The sequence below is a fragment of the Oryctolagus cuniculus genome, chromosome 15 (genome assembly GCF_964237555.1).
Source record: "Oryctolagus cuniculus chromosome 15, mOryCun1.1, whole genome shotgun sequence".
Lineage (NCBI taxonomy): Eukaryota > Metazoa > Chordata > Mammalia > Lagomorpha > Leporidae > Oryctolagus > Oryctolagus cuniculus.
The window spans coordinates 25,595,203-25,613,878 of record NC_091446.1 but is presented as its reverse complement, the minus strand read 5'-3'; the positions used below and the strand labels follow the sequence as shown (position 1 = coordinate 25,613,878).

General features: G+C 43.9%; 1 protein-coding gene across 1 annotated transcript in view; it reads left to right on the top strand.

The window, feature by feature from the left end:
- The window catches only part of CFAP58 (cilia and flagella associated protein 58), a 112,291-nt gene that overhangs the window by 61,289 nt on the left and 32,326 nt on the right, over positions 1-18,676 (top strand). The gene's annotated exons all lie outside the window — the stretch shown is intronic.

The window sequence follows — 18,676 nt, the reverse complement described above, 5'->3', positions numbered from 1 at the left end:
CAGAAAGAAATGAGCAAGGGGCATTTTCCCCTTCTGTTTTACCTTCCACTGTATTTAATTTTTGAAAGAATTATTTATTTATTTGACAGGCAGAGTTACAGAGAGGCATAGGCAGAAAGAGAGAGAGAGAGAGAGAGAGAGAGAGAGAGAGGTTTTCTATCTGGTGATTCACTCCCCAGATGGCTGCAACAGCTGGAGCTGTGCTGATCTGAAGCTGGGAGCCAGGATCTTCTTCCGGGTCTCCTACGTGGGTGCAGAGGCCCAAGGACTTGGGCCATTTTCCACTGTTCTCCCAGGCCATAGCGGAGAGCTGGGTTGGAAGTGGAGCAGCCGGGACTCTAACTGGTGCCCATATGGGATGCCAGCATTGCAGGCAGTGGCTTTACCTGCTACACCACAGCACCAGCCCCTTACCTTCCACTTTAAAGATGTCTTTTCCCTACAGTTGGGAGTGCAGTAAAAAGCTGTCCTGAGCATCACTACCCTGAGCGGCCAGCAGGGGCTTTCCTTGTCTCTTGTAGATGAACATGATAGTTGAGAAGCAGACTTTGGAGTCAGAAAGATCTGGTCTTGAGTCGCCTCCAACTCTTTTTTTTTTTTTTTTTTTTTTTGACAGGCAGAGTGGACAGTGAGAGAGAGAGACAGAGAGAAAGGTCTTCCTTTGCCATTGGTTCACCCTCCAATGGCCGCCATGGCTGGTGCGCTGCAGCCAGCACATTGCGCTGATCTGAAGCCAGGACCAGGTGCTTCTCCTGGTCTCCCATGGGGTCCAGGGCCCAAGCACTTGGGCCATCCTCCACTGCACTCCCTGGCCACAGCAGAGAGCTGGCCTGGAAGAGGGGCAACCGGGACAGAATCCGGCGCCCCGACCGGGACTAGAACCCGGTGTGCCGGTGCCACAAGACGGAGGATTAGCCTAGTGAGCCACGGCGCTGGTCTCCAACTCTTGATAGTTCCATGACTTGGGGTGAATCACAGAAAGTTTCCAAACCTTGATCTTTTCATCTGTAAAATGGGGATAATAATATTCCTTTGCATTATGGGAGGAAGATGCTACATTCAGGGAATGTAATTAGTGTGTAGGTACTGGGAGCTGATGGTGCAGAGTCTGAGCTGTGGCTCCACTGATCACAAGTAACAGCCACGAGGTGTCTTCCCAAGGCCCTGCAACTGGGATTCAACCCAGGTGGTTGGCTAAACAGCCCTCATTTCTACCACTTCATTACTTTGTCTCTTCTTTATCATAACATTTTAATGAATTTATTTATTTGAAAGGCAGAGTTTTACAGAGAGAGAGAGAGATCTTCCATTTACTGGTTTACTTCCCAAATGGTCTCAATGGCTGGAACTGGGCTGAACTCAAGCCAGAAGCCAGAAGCCTCTTCTGGATCTTTCACGTGGGTGGCAGGGGTCCAAAGACTTGGGCCATCTTCTGATGCTTTCCCAGGTGCATTAGCAGGGAGCTGGATCAGAAGTGGAGCAGTCAGGACTTGAACCGGTGCCCATATGGGATGCTGATGTCACAGGTGGTGACTTTTCCTGCTACACCACAATACCAGCCATGTGTTATCATAGCATTTTCTAAAAAAGATTTATTTAGGGGGCTGGCGCTGTAGAGCAGTAGGTTAATCCTCTGCCTGTGGTGCCGGCATCCCATATGGGCACCGATTATAGTCCTCGCTGCTCCTCTTCCAATCCAGCTCTCTGCAATGGCCTGGGAAAGCAGTAGAAAATGGCCCAAGTCCTTGGGCCCCTGTACCCACGTGGGAGACTGGAAGAAGTTCCTAGCACCTGGCTTTGGATTGGTACAGCTCCATCCTTTGTGGCCAAATGGGGAGTGAACCAGTGGATGGAAGACCTCTTTCTCTGTCTCTCTGCCTCTCCTTCTCTCTCTCTGTAAATCTTTCAACTAAAGTAAATAAATCTTTAGAAAAAATAAATCTATACATTCCCTAATTTTTTAGTCTGCCTAATTAGTGAAAAAAGTTTAGAGATTTGTCTATTTCTTCTTATAGTTTTGTCATTTTAAATTTTAATTATGTTTTACATTATGATAATAAAGTGAGCAAAAGTTGACAATTCTCATTTCTTCCTATTGAATTGTTCCTTTAATATTGTCTATGGACCTTCCTGGTAGTGCTTTTACTTTAAAATTGTCTAATTTTATAGCCCTCTCAGCTGAGTTTTTATACTTTTAAACTTTTAGTATCCTAATATTTTAGGTGAATTTCTTGTAATTAAAAAAAATCCAGTCTGTCTTAATCTTTTATCTGATATGTTTAGCCCACTTATGTTAATTGATAATTTTAGGTTTATTTCTACCTTTTTATTTGTATTACTCATCATGTTTTAAAAAAAATGTTCAAAAAGTGCCTCTGTTCTGGGTTTTTGTTGGATTGTGTTTTCTTTATTCCCTCTTTTTTTCCTGTCTTCCTATAACTTTCTCTTTCCTATTAGTGCTATTCCCTTATTCTTTTTTTCCCTTTTCTGAATGGTTATCACCACACAATGTAATTCTCTCTGTTTCTAAGATATCTTTAAATACTCTCTCTTAATTCTTTCTGATTCTTTGTTTCTCTCTCACATGAATTTCTTTTAACAGGTGTAGTGGATAGAAATCTAAAAGAGTCAAAAGTTGGTCAATATCTTTATTCTTTTTACAAACAACATGAGCATTTGGATTGTTTTAATTCATGTTACCTTAGTTTTCCCAGCATTAGTCATCATTATTATTGTTTTATAGAGTCAATTAGCTGTTGATCAGTTCTTTCACAGTTTATTTCTATGTATCTCCAATTCCTTACTTTTGGTTCCATCTCTTTTCTTTTAAGTCTGTCCTTTCATCACTCTTTCAGTGACAGATCCTTCGATGGTTAACATCCTCCTTTGCACATCTGAAAACATTTTTATTTCGGTTTCTTATAAATTACAACTCAGACTGCTGTTTTAGTTTTGCACTTGAAAGATGTTTGTCATTTGTCTTCTATTGTCTAGTGATGGTTGTTGAGAAATCTGCTAGAAGTTTAATTATTATTGCTGTTTTGTAGGTAACCTGTCTTTTCTTTTGATTGGTTGTTAGATTTCCCTTTTGTCTTTGGTGTTTTAGAGTGTCCTCATGGTGTGCTCTGGTATGAATTTAGTTTTATCAACTGTACTTAGAACTCACTTGATTTCCTGAATCAGAGACTTTTTGTTTCAATGATCTCCCCTTTGTTCTCTTTACCCACTCCTTCTGGAATTTATCTTAGATGTCTGTTGAATTCTTTCTTCTTTAGATACTGACCCATTGATATTTTTTATTTTCCTTATCTCTTTGTTTTATGTTTTTGCAGCTTTATCTTCTTAATGATCTATTCATTCTTAAAATGTGTTTACCTGCTAATGGTCAATCTACTGAGATTTTATTTTCAAAGATTTTGTTTATTTTCTAGATATTCTTTTTCATATATGTCTGTTTTTTGTTGATAGTATCTTTATCCTTTCTCGTGTTTATATTACTTCCTTTATGTTTTCCATTAGTTCAGGACTTTATTTTGTGTTCTTTACATGAGTATTCTGAAATTTTTGGGATGAGGCTGTTTTTATTGTGACTGCTGATTCTCATTCATGGTAAATTGTTTTTCTTTCATGTTTTTGATTTTGGATTGTGAACTCATTTTCAGGGAGCCTTTATTTTGGGACTTGGGAATGGTTCAGCTTATGGGTATGTTCCTTCCTTGGTTTCTGCCAATTGCCTTAGGAGATCTCACTTGCTTAGAATAAAATTTTTTATGTTAAATTGGGGTTTCTTGGATCACGTGGTTTTAAATTATACTAGAACCTCAGACTCTTGTTACACAAGGCCCAGGGATGCAAGTTCTCAGGGAAGCCATGCTTTCCCACCCCCTTAGAGCTCAGGAGAGATAGTTGGGTTTCTTTGTGGTCCTCTGTCCTGGAGGGTAGATTTGTATTTATTGTATGTAACTTTTCACCAAGAGCATGACCCTTTTAAGTGGAGGAGTCTCAGCACCACCCACACAAGCCCAGATCCTCATCTTTTATCTCCTTTTGGCCACTAAAATCCAGTGTCCTTATTCAGTGAGTCTGGCCCTTGGTCCCAATCACTCTTCAAGAGATATCTGGCCCATCTAGTTGTTCATTGCTCCAACATGCAGTCCACCCTTTGATTTTGACCCTTGAACAACTTGCAAACTGTACCCTGTGATGAAAAAGATGTGTTGTTTTATTTGTCATGTCTCATGCTTTGTAGCTTCCGATTTCAGCTAGTCTGACAGAAATCTCATTCGAATCTCTGTTTTCCTCTGTGAAATGGGGAGAATAATAGTACTTGACCATAAGACTGAGTGTGAGTAATGCGCATAAAGCCTTCTTAGAGTGTTCAGTTACCAATAACAACAGTATTATTAACCTATTATGATTTCTGGTATTGTTAGTCACTAAGTAGTTTTTGCTAGTCTCCAGATTTTGATATTCTGTGTCCCTCCTCCTTAATCAATTCCTCATTCAGCCTTTTATCGTTTGCATGGCTTGCCTGCCCTGTGCTCGCTGTTGAGTTTCCCCAGCAGCATTTGTGTACACAGACAATGAACCTTGTTATCTTGGTAAAGCCCCAGGTGTTCCCTGAGATTTGACAGTTTCTCAATTTCATGTCCTTTATTAAATTATGAGAGAAATTCTCTGCCCTTGCAATAAAACATCTTGCTGTTTTGAAGCTTTTGGGCGCATTCTTCTGAGTATCAGAATGCCTTTTATTTTATTTACTTTTTAAAAGATTTACTTATTTGTTTGAAAGTCAGAATTACACAGAGAGAGGAGGAGACACGGATCTTGCATCCACTGGTTCACTCCCCACATAGCTGCAACAGCCAGGGCTGGGCAGACTGGAGCCAGAAGTCAGGGCTTCTGGATTTCCCACGTGGGTGCAGGGGCCCAAGCACTTGGGCCATCGTCCACTGCTTTCCCAGGCCATAGCAGAGAGCTGGATCAGAAGTGAAGCAGCTGGATCTCGAACAGGCACCCATATGGGATACTGTCATCACAGGCAGTGGCTTCACCTGCTTTGCCACAGCACTGGTCCCCAGAATGCCTTTTAAATGACTTCTTAATTTGTTACATGTTGAAGATGAGACCCATCATTTCCACACAGAAGATATGATAGAAACCTGTTTATCCCCTACTAGACTATGAGCTCTTTGAGGGAAAGGCTTTTCCTACTTTTTCTCTCTAACCCTAATGCCTTATATAATATAAGGCGCATAGTAATTGCTCAATAGAAGCAGACAAGCTCTTGGCCTGGGCAACTCCTACCACCCCTTGAGGTTTTAGATTATCTATACCCTTTTCAGGGAAACTCTCTTCCCAGGTTAGGTATCTTGGTGCAAGCTCTCTACTTTTAGTTCACCACTTGTCACATGTATTTAATGCAATGTATAATTTTGTGCTTAATTTTGCTTCCCTGCTCCCTATAAACTGCCCTCACAAAGACATTTTCTGTGTCTGTCTTGTTGGTCATCACAAATATTAGTCTCGTGACTGATTAAATGTTACAAGAATGGTGGGCCTTCACTAATTGGTTCACTTCAAAGTCATTTAGGTACTGTCCGTGGCCTTGGAGAGGTTATGGGAAGCATTCTTCCTGTTGCCTTTGCATTTGCGTTATTAACTCCTGACTGCAAGAGACCGGGATTTACTGTGGTTTTATGGGTCTCAAAACTTTTTTTAAGGGAAGGGTTTTTTTTTTAAGACTTATTTTATTTTATTTGAAAGTCAGAGTTACACAGAGAGAGGAGAGACAGAGAGAGAGAGAGAGAGAGAGAGAGAGAGGTCTTTCATCTGATGATTCACTCCCCAGATGGCTGCAACCGAAGCCAGGAGCCAGGAGCTTCTTCCAGGTCTCTCACATGGGTGCAGGGGCCCAAGGACTTGGGCCATCTTCTACTGCTTTCCCAGGCCATAGCAGAGAGCTGGATCTGAAGAGGAGCAGTCGGGACTAGAACCAGTGCCCATATGCGATGCTGGCGCTTCAGGCCAGGGCTTTAACCCACTGTGCCACAGTGCCGGCCCCATGGGTCTCAAAACTTGATGCAAATTGTAAGCATCCCTACTGTGTGCTGAGGCAGGCTGATTCGTGTGGATGTTCTCAGTGTTCTCTCCACACTTGTGGTTACCGTGAACATGGTTCCTGATCCTAACTTCATAGCGTTGGCTGTAAGACGAAGTCTGCATTCTTGCCAGAATTATTCTAGGCATGGGTGGGGAGAAAGACTTTGCTTTTGTCCACCAGGCTACTTTCTCCTTCCAGGAAGCACCTCCGAGTGGTGTCTGTGGTGGCCTCTTCTCTGCACTTGCTTCTCACTTCTTTCAAACTCTCAGAATTAAGGACTTTTTTTTTTCATTACCTGGTATCATTTCTTCATCATCATCATCATCATTGTTGTCATCAACAAGAGGGCATTACAAATAATGGGCAGAAGGCGTGATAGCATTATAGAGGAAATCTCTAATCCCTTGATTGAGGCTCTTACGTACACAAGAAACAGCAGCTGCTACTAATTTTTTCCATGTGCTTAAATAGGGCATGGAAAGCTCAAATACATTTACCCTCAGGACCAGATGAGCAACAAAAAATATCAGAATGGGGCCTCATAGTCAGAGGCAAAAGGGAGTGGTGGGGATTGTGGCACACAATGGGGCTGTAGGTCCCATCTCTAGGAGTGAGCTAGCTCCACCTGAAGGCTAGTGTTGTCCTATCTATAATTTTTCAAGAATAGCTGGATGTGGATTTTTAGGTTCAACTTACTGAAATTTAAATATTGGCAACCTCAAGAACACTGGACCTTCCAGAAATGAGTCTGACAACCAGCCTTGGCCCATAGGTGGGTAGTTTGCAACTTCTAGCTTCAAGGCCCAGGGGAGAAGGAGATGCAACGAAACACCAGTCCCCTCCTTAGCTTTTCTTGTTTCCATTTCTTTGATGCATTTCTTTGTTGTAGTTCCTTGGTGGAAGTGTAGAGCTCCAGGATCAAAACGCAAAGAGGAGATGGGGAGGGTGGGAAAGGAGGAGGCTGTAGGTGATGCAGCATCTAGGGACACTCAGAGGTGGGGCCCTCCAGGGAGGCAGCAGAGGCTGAAAAGTTGGGCTGCTGCATGGGGCAGTTGGTGGGCTTGATGGCAGATGGCCATCAGTCTTTTCCAGTGTGACCAATGACTCTTAATTTTATTTTGTGACCTTTTCTAAAATGAAAAACAAAAAGGGACTTCTCTGAATTGTTGGAAAGATCAGGGTTGTTTCTGATCCTGTGATACACAGGCAGCAGAAGCACCCTATTTTTTTTTTAAAAGATTTATTTATTTGAAAATCAGAGTTACACAGAAAGAGGAGAGAGAGAGAGAGTGAGAGAGAGAGACAGACAGAAAGAGAGAGGTCTTCTATCCACTGATTCACTCCCCAATTGGCTGCAACAGCCGGAGCTGCGCCAATCCGAAGCTGGGATCCAGGGGCTTCCTCCGGGTGTTCCCACATGGGTACAGGGGCCCAAGGACTTGAGCCATCTTCTACTGCTTTCCCAGGCCATAGCAGAGAGCTGGATCGGAAGTGGAGCAGCTGGGTCTCGAACAAGCACCCATATGGGATGCTGGCACCAGAGGCAGCAGTTTTACCTGCTACGCCACAGCACCGGCCCCAAAGCACTCTCTGTTGACAGTATCTGCCCAACATCTACTGAGTGCTGTGGCTAGGTTGCCTGGGATCCTGGGGGAAGTAGACAGGACTTGGTCCTGGACTTGAAGGACCTCTTAGTCCTGTAACCACTGTGTCATGTGACAAGGGCTATGACTCTGTACATAGCACGATGGGACTCTAAACAAGGCTGTGGAGCAGGCAGACACCTGTCTTAGTTTGGGTTCTGGTTGTTTGAGGGTGGTCCCAAGATGCTGGAGTGAGGGGACAGGAGACTGAGACAGGGAAGGAGGCAAAGCCAGCAGAGGGAGGGCAGCGTGCTGGACATTGCTGTGGATCTCTGAATCACAGAGCTACTGCCGTTCCCCTGAGGAACCACAAGAAACTATGGCAGAACTGTGCAGCCAAAGGGAGGGAGCTGGGGCGGCTGCTCGATGCTTCCCATTCCCCATTGGCTGAGTTGCCCCTGGGGGTCTTGAACTGCTTCTGAATGCACGCTGAGGGGACTTTGCTTGTTTTTACCCCCACCTCAGAGGAAGCCCTGGCCAGGGGCAGAAAAGCTGACTCCACTTCACTTGAGGCAGAAGCTGCCCGAGTGCTCCAGAAAGCAGCGGCCAGCCCATGTGCCAGGCATGTCAGCCCCAAATTGTGAATGGGGAGGCTCTGGATAGCAGAAGTGTCTGAGACAGGAGATCAGGATTCCTAGCAGATCCTGAAGACCACCAGCCAGTGGATCCTCACACTCACACAGCTAACTAGCCATCTGAGTGACAAGTTGCCAGTCCAACTTTAGGAAGGACAGTGTCCATTCACCCAACCAAGTTCCTATCTGGTTCTACCCACCTACTGCCATCTTGTTCATGTCCAGTAACCAGATGCCATGATCACATTGTAACTCAGTGAAAAGATGGTGCCCCAATTCTGTTCTAATCACAGCCCTTTACCGAGTGCAGCACTGTGTGCCAGGCGCTGTGTTTTCCAGGCACACAGACATCAGGGGGTGGCGGTGAACACACCATGAATGGCAGCTCACCATGGTGGAAGTGCAATGACACATGATTCGCCTGGAGGTGATACAGTCTTGGAGAAAGGACATGAACGTGCGCCCCTAGGATGCTGGCATGGAATCAATAATCTTGCATAGAATGCTCATTACACGGAAGAGAATACTGAGGCATTTTCCCTTAACATGGAGAAGCAGTGATGTGTCACTAGACAGGTTAATTGCGAGGTTATGACGGTGGAAGCGCATTACCTAGTGAACAGTGACACTCTGAAGTGATCCCTGTGCAACACTGCCTTGCCGCCGTTCCCATTTCATGCTGCTTTAGGAAGTCATCACGTGTGTTCTTTTACGCCCTCGCGGAGGCCTAGGGAATGGGCATATTCCTCGGATAAATAAATCACCAGCTGAACTGGTGATTTCTGCTTCTCTGCTGGCATCTGGGTCCTGCCCTTTCAAGGTGAACTTTCTCTGTAATTTAATTTTATGACTGACTGGATGGAAGTCTGGTTTACTTAACTGTAAAATGGCTTGAATGATAGGAAGGTTTGAACGGACCTGTACAAGTTATGTGCTGTGCAGGGGGAACAAAGCTCACATAGCCCATTTTCAGATGAATCTTTGGTAAGGGTCTGCATTCTGTTTAATGTGCTGATCATCGTACATTTGGGGAATGCTTGAAATGTGTGAGACATTATTCTCAATGCTTTATAAGTATATTATCTCATTCAGTTGTCACCACAACCCTAAAAGGGCTATTACCATTCCCCTTTACAGACGAGGGAGTACAAGGCACAGAAGGTTAAGAGACTTCCTCCTGATGCTACCTGGCTGGTACTCAGTGGGGCAACAAGTCAGACTTTGGCCTTGTGCCTCCAAAGGCTCTTCGCTGTCACGGTGTGAGGCACAGGGATACCACGTGCATTGACCTCCTTGTGTGCACACTGCTCTGGTCATTTGTGGAGGAAATTTGCTTTTCCCGCTGCACCTAAAGCCTTGCTGCTCCAAGCGTGGTCCTGGAGCCGGCAGCATTAGCATCACCCAAGAGCTTTTTAGAACTGCAACATCTTGGGACCGCCCCAGGCCTGGTGCTTTAGGGTCTGCATTTTCACAGGATCCCCAGAATTCAGGATCCGGCTTCAGTCTGATAAGCACGGAGGATTTAGAAGTGGGACGGCTCTTTCTTTGGTGGGGGGGCTGTCCAGGATGGAGCTCCCACATCTGACTACTGCATGTGTGACCCTGTTTTGTTGCTTAACCTTCCTATCCTTTGGTTTCCTTCTTTGAAACCTAGGGCTCAGAATCTTTTATTTCCTCCCAAGTCTTATTTACAGAGAGAGAGAGAGAAAGAGAGAGAGAGAGAGAATGAATATGAATTTTTCACCCACTTGTTCACTCCCCAAATGGCTGCAACATCTGGGACTGGGTAGGAACAGAGAACTCCATCCTGGTCTCCCACGTGGTAGAAGGGACCAAGCACTTGGGTCATCTTTCACTGTCTTCCCAGGCAGACAGAAGCAGAGCAGCCTAGACGTGGGAACCAACACTCCAGTATACAATCCTACTGTCTCAAGCAGCAGCTTAACTGTTGTGCCAAACATCCACACCCCTGCCCCCTGCCCCCTGCCCCCTGCCCCCAACCCCTGGAGCTCATCATCTTAGTAACATCCATTGGTTGCTATGAAGATTAAGGGAAAGAATTACACAAAACACTTAGCAGAATGCTTGAAAATTGGCCAGGGCTCAAGAATTATCAGTATCTGTAGTTTGGCACGTGACAATGTCATGCCGTGTCCTCTGCTCTTGAGCTCCAGGGAATGAGAGTCCCAAGAGGAAACTGACAAAGGAGTGCACTCAGGATGTTGTAGGACCCAGCAAACTCTGGAAGTCTACTGATGTGAGGGTGGAAATCCTAAAGTGTTTCTCTGCAGATAGAGACATGACGACCCTTGATCCTGCTTGACGGCAGCCTGCAGGGATTTGGCAGAAGCTGCAGAAAGTCTTGAAGAGCGGAGGGGAAGAGCAGGCATCGCTCCCATTTTCTGAATGCAGAGGAGATGTCTGGCTGCCCCGTGCTAGGCATTTTGCTTAGGAAACCCAGATGGGGTTGATCTGCTCATGGTTTCTTGCATTTTGCAGAGGAGGGAACTGAACTTGACCACCAGTCTACAAAGGAAGGAAAAAAAGAACTTGCTCCAGAGTTGACAGCTCAGAAATGCTGGACCTTGGTTCTAAATGGGTTTTTCCCACGATGGCCCCCAGTGGGTGGCATCTGACACACCACCTGGTTTTATAAGGCCATGCTGAGAAGTGTGTTTACATATTTAAGTGGTTAGAAAAAAGTCAAAAGAAGAAAATTATTCCATGACATGTAACAAATGATGTGAAATTCAAATTGGTGTCCATAGCTAAGTCTTCTTAGCGCACAGCCACAGTCATGCATTCTCAGATTATCCAGAGCTGTTCTTATGCTGCAGCCTCACAGTTGAGCAGGTGCGGCAGAGACTGCATGGCTCACAAAGCCTGAATAGGTACTGGCTGGCCCTTTACGGAAAACGATTGCTGACCCTGCTCCTAAACCTGCGTCATGGGAATCTAGAACAGAGCCCTAACCACTATTCTCTAATGCCCCCCACAGAGCCACTAAGCGTTTCATTTCCATGAGTACTCCCCTCTCCCCTCATGCCAAAGTAATTGCTCAATTATGAAAGAATTGCTGTAGGATTTGGAAGGCAGAATTCTAATGTGTTGTCCCAGTTGCTGGCAGTGTAGCCTGCACTAAACCCAGTTCTTGCTGCTCTATTGGTCGATAACCCAGTGATGATCCTCCCCAAAGCTTGGCTGAAATCATGCATGATGCGCCCCTCACTGGAGAGGGGGTGAGGGACTGATGGATACCATGTGAGCAGCAACCACCCAGCAGAAGGCTGTCTGTGCATTTTTACTCTGTTCTAAAGTCAAGGGGCAGAATGAGGTGAGGGGGCAGTAACCCCAGAGCCTTGCTGCTGACGTCAAAGCACACCTGAAGTGTTCGGAGAGGTCCTCCCCAGGGTGCACCTTGTGGTGGGTGCTGCTCCATGGTCACTTCTTCCTGGGGCTTCTGGGAGTGCCGCCTCTGGCTGCACACATTCCTGTGTTTCAGGGAGGATGGAAGGAGCAGTTGGAGACGGGCTACTCAGAAAACAGATGGCCTCTGCTAGCTCCAGATGGTACTGTGCATACTTCCATGTGGCCTGTGTGTGGTGTTCGGACTAGCACCTCTAATCAGAGAATCTTAGTGTGAACTCCTTGGGAGGGTGGGTTCCAACCACTCTGTTCAGGATCTTATTACACCACAGCAACCCTGAGTATCTGACGGGCACATCTCCCACATGCTTTTCCAAGCACTGTATCCCATGGGTGCCCCAGTCCTGATCTGAGCCCTGGGAGAGCGTATCTGGGCCCAAATGTGATCTTCATGGGTCTCTAACAAAATGGATACAGTAAGGACTGTGTAGCATAAAGCCAATTTTGCTTTTTGACTTTAGGGACTGCTATTTTTTCTGCATCCTTTTTTTTTTTTTTTAAATTTTGGGGTTTCTCTTGAGATGGCATCTTCTCTCTCCTTCATTCCTCTGCTTTATGAAATGATGTCAAGAGTTCGTGACAGTGATCTCCTGTTAGTTGAGAGTGAGCACTGAGTCTATGGTGCTTTAATTTTCTCATTTGTTGGGCAGGGACAATTGTGCCTCTCTCCTAGGGCTGTTGGGGAAATTATATTACTCGATGCAGAGCATCTGGACTGGTCCCTGACACGTAGTAAATACCACACCAATATTATCTATTACTCTTTTTTTGTGTGTTAAAACTTAAGAAGTTGGCAAGATTATATGTTTGTGCCTCCAAGATCTGGAGGTTCAAAATTATATAGATCAAAGAAATAATAAATCTAGGAACTACCACTTTATTTCTTAATCTTTGCAACAACCTTGTTTAACAGGTCGGGGAACTAAAGCTCAGATTTGTGGGCCCTCTAAAAATCACTGTCATTGCAGGTGACCCCAAGAAAAGGCATGCTAGTGTAGGTCTGTGGGGGGACCCTCTGACCTCTTTTAAGTGAGCAGCCTTTTAGCATGCAGATGTTTTGGGCCTTCTTAAACCATGTTCAGCTTCATTTAAGGTAAATCAGTTTCTCAACCTGTGTCTCTTCACACTTGCCTAGGTATACTTAATGTGCTCAATTATCAAATGGCTTTTCATATTCCCTCCCTTAGTAGTTCTCTCTGAATGTGCCAGAAATAGCTTCCACAGCATTAGAGTCCTCCTGCAAGCCTCGGGAGTTTCTTGGAAAGAGATTGGCTCTGGTAGGCTCGATTAGGCAGAGAGAGAGGTTAAAAGCTAGTTTATGCCTTCAACTGTAAGTACCTTAAACAGGTGTAATTGCAGCCAACCCATGGAGATATGCAGATGGTTAGCAAAGATCGTGTTTATGTTATGCATTTTGAGGCAGGAGATTTTCAAAAAGGGCAGTCTTAATTGATTTCCTTCTCCTTGCCACCATTTTCATCTCATTTTTGAGTTAAGATTGGAGGTATTTTAGACTACCAGAAATCCAGAAGATGGAGCTTTGATTCTGGAGGTTGAACTGGTAAAGGGCGGATACATACTAAGTGAGTAGCAGATATGAAACCTTATTCTTCTCCTGGGAACACCATAAAAGCCACAATTGTCCAACCCTCCACCAATTTTTCCCATCTAAGGTTCCATTTCTCTTCCTACCTCCTCACCCATCCAGCGAGGCCTTGCTAGTCTGGTTGCCCATACATTGCTGGTGGCCAGGCCATTATGTGTCCAGTGGCCCCTGCCCATGTGCTGAAGCCCTCTTGTTCTCCCAGTCTCTGTGTGAACAACCAGGCTGTTCAAGATCTGCCATGTCCACTGTCTATTCCAACTCTTCTGCATCTTTGATGAGGTGGCTAAGCCTCTTTGGGTCTGTTCTTTCTGGCCACTAAGATTCAAGGAAGAGACAGTAGGTCTCCTGGCCTAGGGAATTCCCAGCCCAGTGGACTAGAGAAGCCTTACATGGGGTAGTGTCCAGTAGAAAAGAGATGTGATGAAGAGATTGGTGGGACTCAAATTGTGGTGAAGTAGGTTAAGCTACCACTTGCAATATTGGAGTGCCAGTTTGAGTCCTGGCTGCTCGACTTCTGATTCAGCTCCCTGCTAATGTGCCTGGGAAAGCAGTAGATGATGGCCCAAGTACTTAGGCCCTTGTCATCCATGTGGGAAACCCAGATGGAGTTCTTCATTCCCAGCTTTGGCTTGGTCAAACTCCAGCTGTTATAGGCACTTGGAGAGTGAACCATCAGATGAAATATCTCTTTCTCTGTCTCTTCCTCTTTCTTTGTCACTCTGCCTTTCAAATAAATAAATGAATAAAGCTGAAATAAAAGAGGTCTGACTTGAGCACATCATTACTTGCAAGTCCAAAATCACTCATAATGCTGTGTGACCCTGAGCAACTGACTTCGCTTTTCTGAGCCTCAACTCTTGATTTGTGAAATACAGATAGTAATAACCTTTTACATGAAAGATGTTTTTGTGTAGATTAAACATGATCATCTTTAACAAGCATATAGCTCTATGTTTGCATTTAATAAATGTTTTCTGTTATTACCATGGTATTGCACTTTAGGCTTAAGATGTTTGTTATAAGGGACTACAAAATAGTAGCTTATAAATATCTTAGTACTACTCAGGATTTAATAAGTGAACTCACTCTCAGGAATAATTGCATAGACTCACCCACTTTTAGGGTGGTCTCTCAGTTTCCTGCTCTGGTGGGCTGGTCCATTAATTACTGCACCCCAGAGAGGTTTTTGTGATGACCCTCCCCCCACCCCATTAATTAGCTTTTCTGATAATAACCTCTCTCCAGCTTGGTGGCTTAAAACAGTTATGTATTGGGTCGTGATTCTGTCAGTTGGCAATTTGGGCTGCACTCAGCTGGCTTCTGCTTGCCTGGACTCATTCAGCTGTGGCATTAGCCAGGAGCTGGTTTATGGGTATCACTCACACATACAGAGGTTGGTGCTGGCAGCTGGCTGGAGTGACAGGAATGACTGAACCGTGTCTCCACCACGCTAGCACAGATTTATTCCCATAGAGCAGCCTTAGGTTTGCCAAGAGTAGCAAGTGAGTGCAAGCAGTTTTTGGGTCTCCATTTGTGTTGTATTTGCTAAGTCACATGACTAAGCCTAGGCTAATCATGGGAGTGGACTGTCCAGGATCCTGGATACAGGGGCTATTTTTATAACAATGTATCATCATCTCCTTTCTTTGGTGAGTTTGAATGGAAATACTTGCATTTAAGTATTCAAGTGGTCCCGATCCCTTTTTCTGTTTTAAATCCTTTGTCAGATATGGTTTTTAAGTAGGCCTGGCATCTGGTGCTACCTTTGGATTTTATTGCTGCTATGTTTTTCTTACCTTGAATATTTTATTCCTTTTACTTGGGAGCTCATAGGTTGCTGCAGGACATATTTTTTTCTTAAGTGAAACAGCTGTAATGTCATAAGTGAGCACTTTTCCTTAGGGTTGTGCATTTTTAATCCATGCATTCGGGAACATGCTCCACACCCACATGTTCATTTCTACTTTGGTCTCTGACTTCATCCTGATTCAGAGCAAGTATGAGAACACAAAACGTATTCGTTGATAATTAATCTAAAAATATTAACAATTACTATTTTCTAGGTGAGGAAATATTTACAAAGAGTTAATTTTCTCTTCTATGAGGGTCATTTGGAATTAAATTGCCTACAATGGAAAGAGAAGCAGAAAAGCATGAGTTTCTGATATTAGAAGCTATTTAAGCCTCTTATAAGAGCAGTGTTTAGACAGTGTTTTTTAGTAAAAACAAATAGTAATAATATGACTAGTAACTGAAAAGGGAACTAAATAGATTACTTAGAGTCCAAACAAAACATTTTCAATAAAGGATTTCTCAGTGGAACATTTAGATTCTTATTGGATCTGTATACAGTTACATCTTATTCTCCAAACAAAACAGATCTTCAGTGATAAATGTTTTTGGACAGCAGCAAGATTCAATTCAGTTCATTTCAAGGTACAGATTTATTTGTGAAATTAGAAGAAAACAGTTGCCAACAAAAACCTGGGGGAGTCCTGTCTATCTTTAGCTCCTGGGTTAGTGTTTCACCCAGAAATATCTGAGAGATGGAGGTGCTGCTTATAAGGATGAGAAAAACTGCAGCTGGAGCAGAAATTAATTTGTATTTATAGTCCAAACACCTACATGAATCTCTAATCTGCTTTTTTATGATTTTAGTGGAATTTATAGAATCGTTTAGATTGGAAGAAACCTCCAGTGGGTCATCAAGTTCTCTCTCCTTATAATGGCAGTGCTGATTTTATTATCCTGAAAACAGCTCTGATAGATGGGTGTCAAGACTGGCTCATGTTTCATGCATTTAAAAATGTGCATTCCCTACCCGGAGTGTATTTAATGGAGGAGGCAGACTGGAAGCTGCCTATATGCCCGGAGACCTTTCCGCAGTTCCTGACACAGTTGCCCTGGAACAGGTGCCAAATGTGTAGCTTATTAAAGCATTATGCTGATGCCATCACACCCAGTTTGCTTTTGACTTCTGACAATGAGAAACATTCTCCACTGGCGTGTTGAGGACCCCAGTGGGCCTGTCTGTTCAGAGACAGTGATGGGAGATCATTCCCCTTTATATCCTCTTGTCCTGAATACCTTCAGAGACTTTCTCATCCCTCCCCCACCTCCTCCACACAAGATAAACTGCTTGGAAGATTGATCATGGACAAAAAGGTGTTTGGGAGTATCTCTATTGTCTGCAGAAGTTTGTGAGACACACGGGAATATAAGACATGGTCCCTGCCTGCAAGACATCTATAGTCTATTCGAGAAGATTCCCGAGGTGTATCCGGGAAGAAATGAGACTGGTCTCTAGGAGCAGTGTGTGAAAATCCAGGGCACTTCTTAATGGCTCCATTTATGAACAATATACAATTATACCCAGTCCTGTTTTACTGGATACGGACAATACTGAGTGCCTAATTGTGCAGTAGAGTTGTTGGCTAGGACTGTACATAGGAAGGTGTTCGCTGCTTAAAACAGGTGTAAGTACCAAAGTGCAGGGGAGATGAATAAGAACTGAGTTCTTCAAGGACAAAGAAGTTGTGTTTGGACTGAGCCTTGAGGTGTTAAAATGACTTTTCCTGTCATTACTCAAAAACATGCACCGGGGGCAGGATGGCATAAACGTTGAGAGCCCGGACCTAACTCTGAGTCTTGGTTTCGTCTGTGACCAGCTTTGTGGCCTTGGAGAAGTAACTCAGCCTCTTGGAGCACCGGTGATTCCAGCTGTGAAGTAGTGAGAGTCAAAGCACCTGATTCACAGGGTGGATGAGAGCATCAGACGAGATGAGTGATGTAGACTGCCCAGGACAGAGGCAGACACGCAGCATAGGAAGAGCTATCTGTGACGGTGCTGGTGGAGGTGTGAAAACGGCATTGGAGAAGCACACGGGTGGGACAAGGGGAAGTTTTCTCAGAGGAGCTGTATTTGGAAACAAATGAAAAGGGCATTTTAGACTGGGGGAAGATGAAGAGTCACAGTCCTAAGAAACGGGTGAGAGCATTTAAGCTATGGCGATGTTGAGTAATAGGGAAAAATAGCTGCCTATTTTGTTTTGGGGAGCACACTTGGATATTTTCAGTGGGGATCAAATGTGGGCATTAAACTTGTTCCAGGAGACAACTGTGGACTCCAGTCATGATCATGCCCACAGTTTCCATGGTAGCAGTTATAGGTTTTGAATGCCTATTAGATAATTGTATGCCCAATCCTATGATGGATCCTTTTATTATGGATATCATGTGTATTATCCTCATAATAATTTTTATTTTTAAGTATCAGGACAATTTTACAAACAAAGAAATTGAGACTCAGAGTGGTTAAGTAACACAGTTAAGGCTTTCCAGTGGCAGAGCTCAGCTTACGCCCATGCAGGTTGTTGCGAAAAGTAAATCCTGAGCTATACTGCTCGCTCTTCCAAGCTTTCGTTCTGCAGAATATTAACCAGTCGGAGGTGTGACCCATTATAGTGGTGAGGAGGAAAGTGAGAGGGATGCAGAGGCCAGGGGCTGTTTGTACCAGTTATTTAAAAAAATTAGTTGGAATTGTGAAAATGATGTTGAGTTTTTAGAAATCAGAGTAGCTAAAGATAAGATAGAATGGTCAGAAAGTTGCTATGAGGGAATTGTGATGTTACAATGTGCAGTGAAATTGGAATGAAGGAAACTGAAATAGTTGCAAGAGAAAATTGTGATGGTAGGCAGGGGACAAAGGGTGATGTTCAGGCCTCCAATTCAAAGTCTCGTGGTCTAATTGATAGTTCCCAGGAACTTGTCTATATAATAAGGGAGTTTGAAGTTGATTGTAATCTATTCATCTGAAAAGAAGTGAGAGGGTGGATATTAATTATAATTCTCAGTTTATAAACAGTTCCAGAAATGTGGATTCAAAAGAAATTAGCAGATATTTTAATTTTCTTCAATATTACCATGGTCTGGCTATTAATCTTGCTAGAAGCAAAATATCATGGGATAATTGTAATATATAAGTGTTTTTTTTCTCCAGCTGATGAAACCATTTTACATATATTGTCTTGTTTGGTCTTTGACCATTCTGTGAGGTGGATGATGATAGAGGTCTAGTATTCATCTAGCAAGTTACATTTTCAAAGCTCTTCTACATATACTACCTGACTTTGCGTTCACACTCTTTAATTTCTGACACACACATTTAAAACATTTCTCTAATTGTGGTTCTTTAAGGAGAGATTTTCTTTTCTGTAGCTGGAAATGGAATTCCCCACAAAGTATCCATCCTTGCCTTCTCAGGCACTGAACCCCTCTTCGTTTTTCAGAATCCTGTTCAGGTAGGATTTTAGCTTTTCTCCTT